This window comes from Cokeromyces recurvatus (assembly GCF_025118155.1).
Source record: "Cokeromyces recurvatus strain NRRL 2243 chromosome Unknown BX663scaffold_27, whole genome shotgun sequence".
NCBI lineage: Eukaryota > Fungi > Mucoromycota > Mucoromycetes > Mucorales > Mucoraceae > Cokeromyces > Cokeromyces recurvatus.
In genome coordinates, this window is record NW_026251413.1 from 178,125 (window position 1) to 178,912 (window position 788).

The following is a 788-nucleotide window of genomic DNA, read 5'->3' on the forward strand; positions in this document are numbered from 1 at the left end:
ATAGTAGAACTGATAAAAATGGACAGAAAGAAAAACTTATATGAGCAAATTTAGTCTTTTGAAGGCTTTAAATTGGATACATTGCTATATAAAAGAGAACAGTATAACTTCACTTAGTTTGATTGTTTTTATTTTAAACAGCTTAGACCTATAAAAATGATGTAATGATTACTTTAAATATTTATTAATAAAAAGTGATATTATAGGATACGGCTATTTTACATTTAAAGTATATGTTAGAATAAATGTATTGATAGACGCCCAGACAAGTGACAGCATTTTGATTTGTATATAAAGCACCCTGTTTTCAACGTCTCTTTAATGCCTAATATTATATCTATTCATGAGACAATAATATTAGCTTATCTAACAAAAGTATTTTATATCTATCTCAATGATTTACTATTACTATCAGTTGTTTAAATGATTATTCATTATTATGTGAGATTAAAGGTCGATGTATGCTAACAATGCAATACTTACATTGTAAATATCAATTATATATAAAAAAATGCTCTAGACATTATCCTAACTATGTATAAAATAATAATGACATAATAGTATCAATAAATAAATATTTAAGAATTTAACTTTAAAAAACTAGTAATTGATCTATATCTTCTATTCTTATCATTATTTATTTTTCTTATTTCTGAAATAGTTTAGAAATTTGAGCGGAAACATTATCTTCATTTCTCCTAAACTTTCTATGCTGTTATATTAATGGAGAATAAAGATAATAAAACTATATATAGAAGTACATACGACGAAATGCTATTTTATTTCTG